The sequence below is a fragment of the Cyprinodon tularosa genome, unplaced genomic scaffold (genome assembly GCF_016077235.1).
Source record: "Cyprinodon tularosa strain WSP-4 unplaced genomic scaffold, ASM1607723v1 ctg12, whole genome shotgun sequence".
Taxonomy (NCBI): domain Eukaryota; kingdom Metazoa; phylum Chordata; class Actinopteri; order Cyprinodontiformes; family Cyprinodontidae; genus Cyprinodon; species Cyprinodon tularosa.
Genome location: NW_024038003.1, coordinates 3108901 through 3126460, shown reverse-complemented (window position 1 = coordinate 3126460; position 17560 = coordinate 3108901). Strand labels below are relative to the sequence as shown.

Genomic DNA, 17560 nt, shown 5'->3' with positions numbered 1-17560 from the left:
CTCAGGCTTGACTTGGACAAGCAGTTCCTGTATCGTCTGCTGTTTGTCAGTGTCTAATACCTAAATACAAAAAGATTTGGAGGTATAGACAATGCTAGAAAACCATGGAAACAAAAACATGGAATGTTTACTATTAGAAAGGCACCGATCCTGTTTTTTTCTAATCCGATACCAGGGCTGAGTGTATTGGCGATATCCAGTACCGATCTGATTCAACTGCTGAAGAAATGAACCATGTATCTTGCCATGTGAGTCAAGACTTTAGCCTTTGCATAAAGATTGTTATGAAAGGTAACCATCTAACACATATAAAAAATGTACTCTATATTATTAACCAATAAGCAGCAAAAGAAAAGGCGATAAGGACCCAGAGTTTCAGCTGTGAGAGAAAGAGCACTAAAGTGAAACAGATGTATGAAATGGCTCTACAGGTATTTAGGCAGACAGCCATTGACAAACCAGCTGTTCGTCTTCTTGTTTTTTCCCAAGCATTGTTTCAACAGGTGTTTGTCTTCAAACGGGGGAGAAATTTATGGCAGCGCCATTTGAGTCGCGTAGAGATACGAGGTGTTCTGTTTGCTTATCTGCATCTGTAACAGAGCTGTGCAATCATCCTGAATTAAACAAAGGAGCAGGAGGCTGGAGTGAAACAGGATATTGTGCGCGTCTGTATCACAGTGTGCTTTTGTTTGGTGTGTTCGAAGGGGGGGAGATGGTAAGAATTTTAAGCTGATCTTTCATCCAACTTTCTAAAGGAAACTTTGCCATCTGTGAACATATTTGTATTTACATGTACGCTGAAGACTCTGACCCACTTTCTGGCCCTAGTCAGACTCCTTTATTCTTTTATCTTGTTATCCATATTAATAAATAAAGAAAGGCTAAATTATGCATCAGATTGTGCCTTTGATGAAGGCTCCATGAGTGTCAGCCAATTAATCAATTAAAATCTGCTTAATGGTGCTCTTGATTCAGCTAAGCCTAAGTTACACAAGTTTGCGAAGCTGTAATATTGTTTGCCTGGGGTGAAGTAATCATCCAATACTCCTCTAACACTTTTCTTTCAAAGAACCCCTTGCCCCTACCCCATAATCGAAAATTCCTCAAGTAATATCTTTCTTAATACAGGCGAGTGGCCCGAGGGAAATATTTGGTCATGTCAAGGCTAAGAGAGAGGAGGAAAGACGACAGGGAGATAGATGGAGTGATAGGGACCGCAGAGGAGATAAGGGGACGATGAAGCTCATAAGAGCTCATTGTTCTGCTCTTTTCTTCATCTCTCAGCATCCTTTCCTCTTATACCATCACCAACGGTAAAGACGCTCTCTCTGTAGGGTTTCGTCTTACTATTTCTCTCGCCTGCATCCGTGTCTGTGTACGTTTTCCTCCTCGTCATTTCTTGTGTTGTCATAGCAACATTAGAGCACATGGTATATAGATGGTTTTCTGTGATGCATAACTAGGTAAGGTCTTTGTTTTCACACAGAGGTGGTTCTTGTCAGTCTGACCTTTCCCCTCAGCTGATCAGAATTCAGAAGTCTGCCTTTTCTTCAGTGACTGGCGGTGGGTTTTCTTATTAGGTCTACTCTGATTTTGTCAACAGTCCGAGATATTATATAATGTCGTAGCAAATTAGAAAAAAAAAATAAAAAGGTAAAGTCTTTGATTGATTTAAAAAAAAGTGTGGTAACTACAGATTCTTATTGTCATTTATGAATGTATCATACAATTCATATACAGATGTATAGTGAAACTAATAATTTTAATCAAACTTAATCTGAACATCTGGTCAAAAATAGAAATAAATAATTATTTTCTAATCAGTGAAAAGGCTATGCTACAAACTAGGAGATCTCACAGACATCAACTCACTTCAGTGTGGAGGTTTTTACTGTAAGAAGACTCAAAGTTAACTATTATAGGTGTTTTTCAGCTATTCGGCAATAAAAAGAAATAATTTGATTTTCAAACAAACACAACAGTAGCTCAACAAATGAATTACAGATTTTTTTGTTAAGAATGCCGTTTCACACCACACAGTTGTGATACCCTGTCCTTTTTTTTAACTCTTAGCTTTCAGCTGATCTCACTCATGGCCAATATATAAAATTATTGTTGTTGTGACTTGCAATTCTTTCCCCTGAATTGGTCAAATATCTAGCTTTTTCTGTGTTACTTGATTCATAGTTTAAGTAGGGCTCTGTGATTTCCACTATGTAGAAAAAAAATCTAGCCAAGATCACAGAATTTAGCAAATGTGAAATTTCGTAGGATTCACCCATTTGGGCAAGGCATAGAATTCTGTGAATTTTGTCCCAAGTCTGATTTTACCTCGTTGCGTGGGGCGGGCTCAGGTCAGCTTTGGCGAAGAGGAAAGCAGAAACACTACAGGCGTCCAAAAAGTTTGAAAAAATCTAAACTCGACAAAGTTTATGGCAGAAAAATACTTGAGCAATTCTTGTAAATCTATAGAGCAACTTGTCTGCCTGTTTTGTCAACAAACAATCTGGACAAATGAGAAAACATGATGACCACTTTCATTCAAAGTCACGTCAAAAGGACGGAGAAGTAGTTTGCTACTGCAAAAGCCAGCAAACTTTTTAAGAGCATTCACACCGAAAGTGAAACCTGCAAAAACATTCACCAGCTTCTCCTGGTTTTGCTGCCCTTGAAACATTTAGCATTTAGCACGGCACGGCAAGAGATTTTGCACCGCAGGCGAATTTGCTCAGCAGGCGAAGGGCTTTGCTGGTCGCTGGTTTCCCCTCATCATGGCGGACATGGATCTACAGAGCAACTGGTAGTGCTTTTTTTTTTTTCTTTTTACTTTTTGAAAGCCAAAGCTGTTGGCACTCCTGGGGTCACCAAATTCCCAGGGATAGAGCCAGTATGGGGAATACCACCACCTCCTCCAGAGGGTAGGTCTGGATGACTGATGTTTTCAGAGGTACTTCCGCCTATCCGTGACCCAGTTTGGGGCCATGCTGTCCCACATTGGGGGACAAATTCTGGAGAACAGAGAAAAGGTGAGATGGCGTTCTGGAGCTCAGGCAGGAGGTGTGGGAACTCAGTGAAAGAACACCAGAGGGAACCAGAACCAGGAAGAGGCTGCTAGTCCTGTCCCGGCTGAAACTAAGGAACCACGGTGGGAGATCGGAGGAGCCCGCTGTGTTTCAGCACACCAGAAGCAGAGAAGAGAGCGGCTTGCTGCTGCTAGTTCAGGAAGAGAGCCAAGAAGCACAGCGGTAGATCGGAGAAGCCCCCTTGAAAATGGCGCCAGCAGGGAGAGGCTACAGCTGGCAGGGGCTAGCTATGGAGGTTTACTGCGGAGGATCAGAGGAGCACAGCGGAAGATCAGATAAGTCTGCCAGGAACACAGAAAGCTGAAAACAGAGTATAGGCTATGGCTGCCTGGGAGTAAGACGGCGTAACATCGGAGAAGACTGTCAGGGAAACGGTGCCAGCGGAAAGAGGCTACAGCTGGTGATAAAAGTTTACTGCAGATCGGATAAGTTTGCTAAGAGAAGAAGAAGTTAGAGGCAGTACCTGGCAAAAGCATGCAATGTTTAGCTAAACAACAACAATTCGTTTTAACTAAATTAAGTTTGAACTTTTTGGTTATTTATTTGTTGAATATTTTTTCAGCCGATTTATAATTAGGTTAAATATGGTTAGATAGGAAATTTGGATTGAAGAAAAAAAAATGAAATGTGGAATTCAGAAAAATAAGAAGGAAAAAAATGGAAGTTTGGGGGAAAAAAAGCAGATTTCAGAGGATCCTGTTTTTTTTTTAGCAGTTGTTTGAATGGTAAAGATAAAAAAAAAAAAAAAAACTTTTTTCCGGTTTCCTTTAAGCACTGGAAATGCAATTTTTTCATTGCATTAAAAACAGAGTAGAAATCAGCTATCCTTTAAATTTAAATTAAACAAGTAAGGGTAGGTAGGATAAAAACCATAATTTCATTTTTTTTCCATTAAAAAAATATTTGTGAAAATGCACAGAGTACACTGTATAAAATAAAAGTATAATTTAAATATTAAAATGATACATTTTACTTGACTAACAAAGCTGAGGTTTAACAAAGATATGGGCACAATATTGTAAACTAAAAACATTAAATTAATCCTTTTTAGTTTGATTAAAAACTACAGTAATTGAGACTACTGTAGTCTTTATTGGTTTACATCATATTACAAAAATAGGAGCTGGGTAGAAACCTCCAAGTACGTCACATAGATAATGAGGGTGTTAGGGTGGTGATGGCAAAGATGAGCAAACAGGCGGACCGAAAGTTACTCCTACAGAGAGATGCTAATCCCAAAGTTAAGTAGATTACTATCACAGCTTGATGCTCCCTACCAGTCTTTCTGGAGGAAATTGAGCTGCTATAAGCTGCTAAGCTGCTGTGTGTTAGAAAACTTTATTTACCAGAATTCTGGTGTCGCTCACCTCCTGGACCCCTCTTTCACAGCTCCAGACCAGAGCTCCCTCGGGTCCACAGGATTGCTGTCTCCTAGTTGGCTTATGGGAATAGTCAAATTGGATTTGACTTTCTTTTCACACAGTCTTTCTTCTTGTTGGATATCTGTTAGAGCCAGATTTACGTAGTGCCTAGTAAATGGTTTTCCACTAAGGTGTGGATCTCTCCAGCTGTCAGTTTTAGTGAACCAGCAGGTTTAGAGTTGGTCTTCAGTATCTCTCACTATGAGCAGCTCTCAATAAGGAGTTTGAAGCTTGCAATATTTTTTGTAACCTATCTTTACTTGAAACTCTCTTCAGAGGAGTTCCAGTGAGATTGTGCTGACCTCCTGCATGTGGTTCGTAAGTTTCACTGTGGTGCACAAGACGGCACCGAGGGCCATCAGCACAACCCAGAAAATCATCGGCTGCCCCCTGATGGACCTCTTCAGAACCCACTCTGGCCTCGGGTCGCAGACACAAAGTGCTGTGCTCACACGCTAATAGAGTCAAGGATCGTTTTTACAAAAGTAATATAACTTGAATCAATACAGTGCTTCTTTGAGGTGGGCTATGTGAAATACACAAGCATTTTTCATTTTTCTAATTTATGGCCATAGTTTTTTTGTGACATAGTTTCTTGATAAACCTTGAATGGTTTAGTAGACCAATTTCATTTTATTTCACATTGGTTCAATAACGATAAAGATTTATCTAATCTTACACGGTGTCGTATGTTTATTGGTCCTCACAATTCTCTATAATATTCTCCAACAAACCTCTAAAGCATATACTGATTTATACCTAGGATAATTTACTAATATATCAGAAGGCAACCGGATTAATTTATCAAAGAGGAGAAATGCATGCAGTACTTTATTAAAGTATTTTATACAAAAAATCCCAATTAATTTCTTTAAAGGTTGTAGTTGTTTTGTAAAAAATGTTGAAAAGAGGAGGGGATTTTTGTATATTTGCAAGACACTGAGGCTAAACTGTCTCTCACTTTTTCCCAGTCTACGTCCAATCATACAGTAAAATGATTTTGTTTTTCTGCTTTCATTCTCATCTGACAAGGAGCTGCATTTGCCACTAATTTGCAGACAAAGGGAGACGCTGCAGGCATTTTGCGTTAAAACCTATATCCAAATAGCATTTAGTCAGGGCAGGGTTCCATCTCTGCTTTGCTAAGTTTCACATAAACATGTTGTTGCAATGATTCTTGGTAGATTTGCTGTCTCACAGGATGATAACAAACAAGCTTGTTTCTACCCTGCTGACAGGGGTAATATTCAACTTTATAAATGGCTTCTTGGTATTTTGCAACATTTGGAAATGGAAACTGCTTGTTGAGTTGAGTTTGATAGGAACTTTATGTTGTGAGAGGCAGATGCTTTTGCCTTATGTTAATCCAAAAGATAAATTGTGCTGTATATAGAAAACCTAACCTGTACAGTAGTTCATTTATCATGCACAGAGTGTTTGCTGACTGCAGTCCTGATAACTTAGTATGCCTGCTGTATTGATGATTTTTGGCTTTATTTGACTGGCCTTTCACCTTTGACCTCGCGGCGTTAAATAGAGACATGTCGATGCAGATTAAACACCTACTGATAGAGTTCTGCATAATTTCAGCCTACAACATTAATACAGGTACCACGGGGGCGGATACCATGCATTTTTTACCACACCGGATGACTAATTTACCATAAATTATTAGTCATCACAAATGGGTCATATACTTTTTTTTATTTGTTCTGCTTTCTTAGTTGGTTCTTGAGATCCAGTGAAATCTTATCTAACAGTTTGAACCTAGTCTTCACTTAAACGTACCCCAGCCAAGCTTTATTTTAATATTTGCCACATTTTTTGGTGTGTTTTGGTATTGGTAAAGAAATGGAAAGAATTCTTTCAGAGATGGTGATCCAGTATAAAAACACAGGGGTCTTGCCTACTGAAAATATGTTTGATCTTCTAATGCTCCCCAAACTGCATATCCAACAAAAAGCTGGAATTAGCAAAATTAGAGACATGTTTTCACAATCCTATTAGGGTTTGGTGGACAAAACAAAGAGCCATTAATAGGACTTGATAACATTCCTGATTATTGGATATAGAGATTGTTTCAGGTCCAGAACCCTTTACTTCTTTTTTGTGCTGGGGAACACAAACAACAGAGATGTATCACAAGGCTCGACTTTTTTTGACACAATTGAATTCATATTTCATATTTCTTTGATCAATGATGACATAATGTGTTTTTACCACAGGCAAAGATGGTGAATCCGCATCAGATTGTAATTGTAGTCACCTTGTTATTTTTATCAGTGATGTGAAATGAGGGTAAAAGGGTCTTAATAGTTACTAAATGTCGCAAAAAATCCCTTGGTATATTAAACAAATTTATTCTACTGTTAGCAGTCTATTTGATGTTAACGTATTAACATCAAATATCCCACTTATGGTGAAACAAAGTCTAAGATATAAATCTGACATGTTGTTAAAGTGGTATTTTCATCATTGTTTAGCGTGGTTAGCTCTGCTATCATTATCAGTAGTTGCCCTCTGCACTTTCCCTAGATTTTGAACACTGCTACTTTGGGTCTGAGTCCTTCAGACGACAGAAATTATTTCCAAATAATTTGTGCTTGATGTCAGGTAGTGACTGTAAACTCAAAGCATTTACATAAATTAATGTTTTGCATACTGGTATATCTTCCAGTTGTTGCTGTAGCTCGCTCTGTGCGCCTCAGAGAAGGGTTTCTGCTCATTCATTTCTACTGTTACCAATGTTTGATTTCATTTTTACTGTTGTAAATGTTTGCATGTAACTAACATCTGCTTTTAGGCATTAAAATGTCTCTGAAGCAGGTGATTGCATTCCAGATTGCTTCCTCTTCTTCGAGCAGATTGTCCACAGACGGCAGGTTTCTGCAACATGCTTTATTTTTTAAACTTCTGCCTAAAAATAACTGCACCTGTTTGTTTGTTTATATATATATATATATATATATATATAATATAAAGATTATACTGTTAAGGGGATTAACCTGCATTTATGATTATTTTCATGTTTAAATAAACATTAAATTAAATTAAACAAGTCAAAATATGGCTATTGACCCTGAACCACGAAGTTGCAGGTAAAATTTGTATCCATGAATAATGTCAGTATAGGGTTGGATAGTGGTATAGCATCAGGCATATATATATTGGTTGATACCATTTATTTTTTGAGCAATGTTGTATTTGTTAGCTTTAAAATGTGCTGAATGTCCAAAGCCGGAGCAGTTTTTTCTGTTGAAATGTATTCTGCCTGTGTGGGCTGATCCAATGATTCTATGTCTCCCTAGATTACCTCTACCTAATAAATCAGATTGTTTTAGAGTTATGATTCTAATTATAAAAAACTAGTTTATTCATTTGAAAAGAGATCACTCCAGATATTTCACAGCAACCCACATCAATGCATAATGGGTATGTTTAAATATGTGGGCTTGAAGAAGGTCCTAAGACTGCCTGAAATGTCTTTATATCAGTCCCACCTGTCTGATGGGATGTGTTTGCTGTTAGAATACAGCCATTGTAGCGTTTGTCAGATCCTAATGTAGCATCTGTCAAATAAACAAACAAATAAAATAAAAATAAAATCCTCAGACTTATTAAAGCTAGATTAGAAGAGAAAGTTAAGAGTTTCTCATCGTTTAGCACACTAATGGATCATGTTGAGGAACAAAGTGGATCTAGAATGCCAATATCTATATAAACAGATAAAAGATTTTCTTCAAGATTTAGCTGTGCTGTAAGAAGGTTGTTAATGAAAAAGAGGATCTATCCTGATCCGTTGTGAAGTGGAACAATATTTTGAACGTGCTGCATCTGCAAACAGGGAGTAATGCTACAAGTGAATTAAACTATAAATTCTTAAAAAGTATAGCAGCTTAGCAGAAAAAAGACTTAAATCAATGTAAAGAAAAATTCAACAAGACCAAACATTTATCTGAAGCGTGTTAATAATCAAGGATCAAAATGTGTTTTCTAGAAAGTTAACTACCAGGCCTTGTGCTGCAACTGAAGATTATTTTAGTAATTGATTAACCAAATGATCTAAAAAAGAAGACTTGTTTTTTTTAACTTAATTTTTTTATTTTTAATAACACATGAACACAGTTACAATCTTTTGTCTACACTGACCTATAGCCACTATATTACACGATTCATCGAAAGGTGAGTCAGTGGGTGTTCTAACACGTAATAATGCATACATGACAAAAGATTGAAATCAACAGGCTAACAGTAAAATAAAATAAAATGGTACATAACACATGACTGAATCCCCTCCTGAGATAAGACAATCCACACATTCATAGTATTTTACATCGACCCAAAGATATACGCTAATGCAAAAGGGCTATCCTGTAGATGTGTCACTGAGTTAGTAGCGGTATGACAGATCTCCATCTTGTATTAAAAACTGTTTTTTGAAACCTTAGGGAATATGTTATTCCTTCCATCATGTGAATGTCCCAAACATTTTGTATCTATGGGTTATATGTAGGAGGCTCTGGCTTCAGCCATCTGATAGTTATGCATTTCAATGCTAGAAGACTTGTTTTGAACTGCTTTCTTTTTCCTGCACTGTTTACATTATGATCACTGCTGCACTTTATAATAATAATGTTCACTATTGTAAGCTGTATGCAGCAGAATTTGGTTTTGTATCCACTCTGTGCATACAAAATGACAATAAAGTTTGTCCAAGTCATAGTAACTTAACATAACTCAATAAACAAGTTTATACTAAAGTAATGGCATAAAATTAAACAAACTCAAAAACATGATTATTTGACTACTAAATTAGTTTACAATTAATTCACTAAGCAATTAATTAACTTTAGTACGATTAATTCTTTCAGCCCTGCTCTAGTCCATTTAAAATCTTTAGTGGCTTCAAAACGGACATAAAAGAAATTTTAAAATCTCTATAGGCAGTTATTGTCGGAAGTCCTAGAACCCACTCAGATTACTAAAGAATGGTTTTCTTCTGACTGCGGTTTTGCTTTCCGGTACATAAAATGCAGCTTATAAGGTTTAAGATCAGAGTATTAAACCCAGTACTGGAAAAAACAATCGTACTTTTATCATCAAAAACTTGAGCCTCCGTTTCTAGTCTGTCATGACTATATCTTCAACAGATTCTTTAACATGTTATTTAGTTTTATTTGCAGCATTTTTAGCTGAAATGGAATCTTTCATTCCTAGAAGCACACCCCATACAGTCTATGTCACACAGCTGCCTGGATTAAGAGCCATTACCTAAATTAAGACTATATATAGATTAGACAAAAAAAATGCATGTGTAACTAATTGTATTTTTCCTTCTCTAATATACAGGCATTGAAAAAATATTAGTGCATCCTTGTTTTTTGTAGTGTCCACTGTATTCTTCAGGTAGCGTATTTTGAGAACAAGAAAGTGAAGGAAAAAAAAGAGCGGTGTATTAATGTTTTCCATTACTGCATTAGGGTGAATGGCTCTCACTAGTTATAGTCATTTCCATCATCAGGTTGAGTAATAGGTGATTAGAAAAAGTCACGCAAGCCCAAGTCAGCCATAAAAAGATACAAAATGCCAGAGAGTGACAGTAACATAACACCATGCATAGGCACAGGAAACACAGTGGTCAGCCAACAAAAAAGTCTTCATGGCAAGATTGATAGCTGGAATGTGAGTTCATAATGCAAATACTTTCATTTATTTATCTAGTGAAGAAATGGGACTCAAGAGTAATGTTGAGGCCTCAAAGGAGCAGCTGAAACACCTAACAGACCAGTCTCCTAGCTGGAGATTTAAAAGCACTCTGCAGCAATCTCTGCATTTCCACCTTTGTGAATGACCACTTACAGAAGCAACAATAAAGATGTAAATCTTAAAATAAGAAAATAGGACTGCATTCATGTGTACATTGTAGTTTTTGCCCTTGTTTTCTCTAGGGCTGAGCAAATAATAACATTTGCAATACAATTGCAATATAACCAAATACAGTTTGAGGTAAAGTACATTGCATTAAACAAGATTCTGAGTTTTTTCACTCCAGCCCTTTAGGTGGCAGTAATATGCTTAAAAGTGGGTTTGTCTCTAAACAGAAGGGAAGGGAGCGTTGCAGCCAATACACAGATCCATTCATGCGAGGAGAAGTAAGCACTTAAAACAGCATCAGTAAAGTCCTCCAATAATGGACTCTGGATATGCAAGCTTTCAAAGTCATAATTCAATGAAACCCAGGAGTGAAATCATTCAATGCTTGTGGTTAGTGCATGTTAATGGTATCTCCGCTCTGGAGAAAGGGAGCTTGAATAACTTTATCCTGAAACACAAGTCAGCTTCGGAAAGCAATGCAAATGTGGATAAAGATTTGAAGGTATTGGTTTTTTTATGCGATTGAAATGTATTACGTAGCACAGAATCTCCTATTGGGATTAACTGTTAAAAACAAGCAAACAAATGAATGTTACAACCCAAACTCAGCTGCCATTGTTCCCGTCTTTGTCCGTGTCGTTGTTTTGTACGTGGCTCATTCAAGCGGGCGGCTTTTGTTTTGATGTGGTCCACATGTTGTCATGGTCATTTTGCCTAAATGATGTGGACTTTAAAATAAATTTAACTGAGTAATGATTAAACAATCGCATAATGTTAGAAAGGTTGATTTGGCTTCCATCTTCTTTTTGTCTTTGTGGGACACAGACGGCCATCTATCACAGCCCACTCTGAGCTCCTATGTGTGTGCCCATGTTAATGATGTAGGGTCTCTGAGGGACCCTGGGGAGGGGGGGCCCGGTACTCTGTAACTAAGGGTCAGCTGTGTCTGTGGCAGAACCACAGCTGTTAAAGAAGACACTGGAAAGACGGCACAGAAAAGAGGAATATGAGCGAGTATAAACAGGGGAGTGGCAGGGGAGGTGTTAGACTGATGAATGGCAGAGATGTAGAGCACAGAAAGGAGTAAAGGTTGGTGATGATTTGCTTCTCCATTTAGAACAGAGACCATAAAGGAGAAATCCTGTTCCATTGTCTTCATAAGTTAGGTAAACTTTTCTTTCTTATTAAGCTCAGTGTTGTGTAAATTACTAAGCTTTAAATTGTTAATCAAGCAGTGAAATTCTCCTACTTCAGCTGGGTAGGAGTTAAAAAATGCAAACATAAGTAAAACATTGTAAAAATCAGAGAGAGTTGTACAATGCACTGATCCAATTGACAGTGTAACTGAGGAACATGAGAGAGGGAAAACTCAATGACTGCTGTACAAAGTCAGATTGTGTCTCATTAAATGAGCTTTCCTATGGTGAAACAAGACAAGGAAATGATGTTCAAATGGAGAAAGAGATACTGAGGGGGGAAATAAGAGCCACAGATCATTGTCTGTCCCTCCCGCTGCCTCCATTTACCACCATTGATTGTGCAGCCTGGCTGAATTGATGCCTACCTGCTGTACTCAGACGCTCAGTGTCTGTATTAATGTGTACAAGAGATGAGAGCAGGGTGCCTGCATGTTTCATCAGATGCTGGAATATGGCAGGTCTCATATTTCTCTTCCTAATAAATGCCCTTACAGGAATAGAAAAATGGGTAAGCTATGTAACACAGGGAAATGTTGCCACAGGAGGGGTAGCGACATAAATGCAGCCTCTGCTGCTGCGTCTGTCAGAATCTGGAGTATCTGCTTAATTGTTCTTTTAACATCTGTTTTTTTTTTTTTTTGGTGAAAGACATTTGAGATATGAAAAACCCAACAATATCATCTAAATTAGTCTGGAAGAAACAGAGTGTGTATTTTCATTGGTGTAGGGTTCAGGCTGACTAATTCCTGCAGGGTTTCTGCATAGAAAAGTCCCACTTCTGTTATGTAAAGGTTTATAGCGACAGGTAATATGTTTGATTTTATGGCATGTGTGGTCGATCCCTTTCACATCTCTGAGTTTGTTAAAAAAACAAATGTAATAGTGTACATAACACAACTAGATTTTAGTTTTAAACTTTTTGTGCTTTTCTGGAGAATAAATAGAAAGATAATAATAAGTAAGAATTTTTACTAATTTGCTGCAAACTGCTGCTAAAACACTGGTGTAGGGCTGCAACTACGGCAACAATTATTTTGCAAATTGATTAATCTGTTGATTAATCGATTAGTAATAAAAATAGCAGAAAGTTCCTTAAGGAAGATTTCTTACGAAATTATAGTGAAACTAAAACTAAATTTAAGTGGGTTTATAATATGCCAAAGGCATATTTTACAGCCTCTATACTCCAGTTAATGATTAATTGATTACTAAATTAGGTGTCATTTATTTCAATAATCAATAATCGATTAATCATGATTAATATGATTAATAATTATTTCAGCCCTGATTTAACAATCACTAGTGCAACACCAATGTAGCCCATTCAAAGCCAACCAAGCTGTGGCTGGAAGGAAGCATTGGCTCGATGGACAACTGCACTACTTTCTTAACTTAAGGCAGCTCCTTTATCTCCTGTCTTTCATTACTGGATGAATTGATTAATCAAGTTTTGCCTCACTTCAGTAACCATGACAACAATGGCCAGCCACACCTGGATTAATCAGTACATCTGGTAATGAAAGACAGGAAACAAAAGAGCTGTCTTAAGTTCAGGAAGTAGGGATAGAGCCTATTGTTGAAAGAAAGCACAAGTTATTTTGGGTAACACATTCAGCAAAAAAAAAAAAATAACTTTTTGGCCTAAGTGCATTATCCAATGTGAGTTGGAAATGCTACCCATCCGTTCTGATACGCCTTGACTGTAGTAAAACAAGGTTGTGGCAACATTTCTTTTCTAGGATGCTTCTCCATATACAGAAACTGAACAGTAGATATATAAATAAAGGTGAGTCTTGCAAGAAAAACGATTTGAAGCTAAAAAAAAACTTGAATTGGATGGATATTCATCTTCCAGCAGAACAACAACCCTAAACAAATAGGGTGAGCTATAATAACATGCTTTGGATTAAAGCATACTCAACAGTTAGAGTGACTTACCGAATTGCATTTATCAATCCCAGGCGAAACTTCAAAATTAATGTTTAGGGAAACTTTCTGCCCAGTCTAACAGGGCTTAAAATGTATGTTAAAAGGCTATTAGTCCCGTCTTGTGCAAAACTGTTGAAGACGAAAAAAATGGCTGCTGTGATTGCAGGGACAGGCGATCAAACGAGAAATGACTTATAATGACACCTAGACTTTTCAATTCGAACAATGCAAGAAAGAGGTTGTCAAGTCAAAAGAGACGGGGACATACGGCAACTAAATTTAAGTGAAGAGGATTCAGCCAAAGTAAGGTGTTGTACATCTTTTTTGCCAACAGAAAATACCAAATTCTCTGCTCTGTTTTGGCAACACTAGGAAATCATATATGATTGGCTCAGGAACCAGGAAGTGCTCAGTAACTCTAGGCTTAAAAGAAGAAACAATTGATTAAGAAGTTGTAAATAGAGAGGATCAATTGTTTATAGAGGATGTTACTTCCATCCCAGGTGACAAATGAATATAATCTGGGTTATTTTTCCAATACATTTAGTTATTGCTCCTTTAAACAAAATATTATCTCAATGCTGTAGAATAGAAATGAGAATAAAAAAAAAATTCTCATTGTAATCTTTCCTTCTGCTTGAAACTGTACACTTTTCCTGTCACTGCAAATCTTCTCAGAACACTGTGTAGTTTTAAATGTGAAAAGAGTGTAGATCAATCTGCTGTGAGATCAGGTTAACAGGAAGCTGTGAACTTTTTGATGTGTCAGTGCCATTCCCTTTAGAGTTCTGTAATTAACACATTTTATGTCTTTGACCTTTAAAAAAAGCCCTGCTCAAACACCATATTTTATCATCATTATCAAGGCTTTTATGTAGGACTCCTTGATTTCCAGCGGGTGGATCGGTAGATGAAAAAAGCAGCTGATTGTTTTGCCACCCAAAAAAGGCCAGTGTGCCCTTCATCACCCCGCTTTTATTGCTCCATCCAAACTGCCGTTGCTCTTCTCGCTTTCACATCCAGCCATCTGTACACAGTAATTGTACCATTTACCATTTCAGCCATTTGACTGCCATTACTTTTTTTTTTTTTTATTCTGCCTCACCCATTTCCATTCTTTTCCACTTCTGCTCTCCATCTCCAGCCATCCATCCTTTCTCCTCTCTCAGGGCCTCTCTATATGGGTGATGTGGACAGTTGGGTGGCTTTGTGTTTGACACGTGTGTTGGAAGGGGAGACACATCAACAAACACACACACACACACATAGGTCCAGTTTCTATTATCTGTACGAACCTCAGCTGTGAGGCCCCTGGCCCTAATGCCCTGTGTGTGGGGTGAGGAGGACAGGAACCCTCATTGTCCCAAAGATTAACCACCCCTCCCTCAAATACACACCCACATGCTTCCCCAGACCCCCTTGGGGTCTCTTAAATGTGGATGTGCCTTCAGGCAGAAAATCATGGGGCAATTTCCAGCAGGGTCCAGCCGAGGACATCGGGGGTTGCTGCTGACTCCTGGGTTGGAAGCTTCATGCATTGTACGATCTTTTGTCTGTTATTTGGAATGACAGAAGTTAGTATTAAGGCTTTTATTCTTCTCTACTTTAATGAAAAGCCTCCGGGAAGTGAAAAAGGAATGTAAATAGTGACGTGAAATGAAAATAAACTCTGAGGTTAGGGTGTTGTAGAAAAAACGTATTACTTAAAACTTAAATAGAGCAACCATTTAACCACATTACATAGAGCATTAATTAAAACTGGTAAGATTACTTTATAGCAGAAATAAAACCGAGTCTTCAATCCAACAGATCCAGGTAGATATAGGTTTATGTTTTTTTTTTTTTTTTTGCAATGACAATTACTTCTAAATTAGATCATCATTACCATTATTCTTTTATTTTACATTTTTTACTTCTTTGCTTGTTAGCTGTTCCTTTTTTTCAAGACTAGTCGGGTCAGTAGAAGAAATTGTCCCAGGCATTACCACCATTTTGCTTTTCTTCTTTTCACATTGATACAGGAGAACAGTCAAAGGCTTTTTAGGATGCCCTTTCTATGACTATGAATTTAGTCTAAGAGGACAATGAAAATGCTGTGTTCTACTAAGTGCTGACCTCTTTTTTCTTCAGCGTTTGAGAGAATGTGGTAGTTCAGCCACAGTGTTTTATTTGACGTCATCCAGCTACTAAACGTGTCCTCCCCGTTAATTGTAGATGTGTGAGAACAGAAGACAGACAGACCCTGAATTACCGTCTCAAAGCTGTCTTGCTGCGTGTCATGTTTGGACGCCTGAGCTGACATGATGTAATGATAAGACAATTGTATTCTTGGACTTGAGGTTTTGTGGGCAGCTTGGTTCTCCAGCGGCGACAGCAGTCGTGAAGGAGAGCCGGACAGGAAGTGAAGTGGTCGGGTCTGAGCTTTTTATGACTTGCTTTAGTCTTTATTACCACTTCCTCTGCATGTATCTGTGTTAATGCATCTCTAAATGAAGAGAAGTATAACCCATAAAGAGAAAAGGAGGAAAACAAGAGCTTAATACTCTGATTTAGTTGAATTTACAACATGACAACAGTAAAAGGGCAGACAGCTGTGAGAGCATTGGAGGGGGACTAAAGGGAGTGGGTCATCACCCAGGCGGCGCTGAAAGTTATGTGTTAATTGCAAACATAAAACAGCGACAGAAGACATGTTGGAAACACTTTTTAACATTCTCCTGCTTGGTTGTTTGATCTAGGGATTACCACTGCGTGGCATTTAATGTTTACTGGTTTACATCAATTTTGCATGCACCAACAGACCAAATCGCCTAGATTTATGCTGCTGAAGTATCTGAGAGCTCATGTTGTCTATTAGCATGCAGTGGCACTAGATACATGTGACCCTTCAGGTTGGAAGTGAACTGATATTGGCAGATTTAATTTTGACATCCTAGACGTGACTGGCCGTCTGCACCTTGATGCCAATAATGTGCACATGCTGTGCACGTGTGAGGCATGTGGCACGTGCAAGGGTTTAAGCGTATGTGCACATGTGTGTGATGGGGTTGCAGACGGGGGAGGGTCAGGTTGGTGTGGTTGGTCTTCTCTGTGTGAGCTCTTTGTGAAACTGGAGGGGGAGTCAGAGAGGGGAGGGAGGTGAACCGGGTGTTTCTCTCAGCTGCCGGCTGGTCTGGTTGCTGTTGGTAACTTTGCTTGATGAGATCAGAGGGGATCAGCTTTCAGGCTTCCATGTCTCATTCTCTCTCTCTCTCTCTCTCTCTCTGCTCGGTGGCTCTTTCTCGGAAAGACTGAAGTGGAACTGAAACTGGAGTTGGGCTGAAAGTGTGTTCAGAGCGGCTGGCTGTCCGCTGTAAGCGTCATGACTGCGCTGCCTTGGAAACCCTGAATGAAGTTGGAGCAGAAGTGAGCCTGGGGGGAGGTGAGGGAGAAGTGATAGCCTTAGGACAGATAAGCTCCAGGGAGGGAGCAGAGAGAGAGGGAGGAGGTGGGCAGCTCTCTGAGCAAAGACTCTCTCTCTTCAGTTGTGGTCAGAGTTGCGAGCTACTCATCTCTTCCTCACTGTCTTCTCTTCACGCCTACATGAAGGACATATGCTGCTTTTTGGATAAAGGAGTTCTCTTTTTTCATTTTCTCAATTATTGGTGAGACATTCATGGATCAGGCTGAGCTGAGGTAAGATATGAAATGTCACTGATAGAGGTTTGATCTATTTTACTGTCAGGAAAGGTGAGAGAAATCTATGTTGAATAAGACTGCCACTGTTTAAGCGGGTTTTGACAGTTTCCTCTATTACAAGCAGTGCCTTAAACTTCAAAGCGGAACTTTTAAAGCTTATTTTCATGATGTTTAGATGAGAACAGATCCTCTACTCTGTTGCTTCTGTCAGCTTTCTACCAAGACATTCATCCTTCCTATGAGCTTCTCCTCACTTCATTTCACCTCACATTACTTATGTTCTGCTGGCTTTAATTCCCCTAATGGTCCAAAGGTCTCAGCTGGCTGGGTAGGACACCCCTGCTATATGTGTGTGTGCTTATGCTTTTGTTTGGAG

The 17560-nt window shown here is 38.5% G+C and overlaps 1 protein-coding gene across 2 annotated transcripts in view; it reads left to right on the top strand.

The window, feature by feature from the left end:
- The window catches only part of spsb4a (splA/ryanodine receptor domain and SOCS box containing 4a), a 95022-nt gene that overhangs the window by 17271 nt on the left and 60191 nt on the right, over positions 1-17560 (top strand). Inside the window, exon 1 of one of the 2 annotated variants that reach the window (XM_038271327.1) lies at positions 16654-17181. The exons of the other annotated variant lie outside the window; for it this stretch is intronic. The gene's annotated coding sequence lies outside the window, so the exon portion shown is untranslated. Of the gene's footprint in view, positions 1-16653; positions 17182-17560 lie in introns of those variants that run through there. 2 annotated transcript variants of the gene reach the window in all.